The following is a 294-nucleotide window of genomic DNA, read 5'->3' as shown; positions in this document are numbered from 1 at the left end:
TATTCTTGTCCTTGCTCCTGCTCATATGACAAAGAAGAGGGCACAGAAAAAATAATAATAATAATAGGGATCCTTTATACCACAGTATAGAGGTCCCAGTGTGAGTAGAAGAAAAGAAGAAGAAGAAATTCGAACACAGATGGAAGAGGGGGTTCGAATTTGGGTGAGATGAAGTGTTAGTAGATGAATAAATAAATAGAAGGAGATGAGTGAGAAGGAGAATTTTCGAAAATAATTTTTGAAAAAGAGTTAGTGATTTTCGAAAATAGTTTTTGAAAAAGGTTAGTAATTTTC

Source organism: Arachis ipaensis, chromosome B09 (assembly GCF_000816755.2).
Source record: "Arachis ipaensis cultivar K30076 chromosome B09, Araip1.1, whole genome shotgun sequence".
Lineage (NCBI taxonomy): Eukaryota > Viridiplantae > Streptophyta > Magnoliopsida > Fabales > Fabaceae > Arachis > Arachis ipaensis.
Note: the sequence above shows the minus strand (reverse complement) of the source record.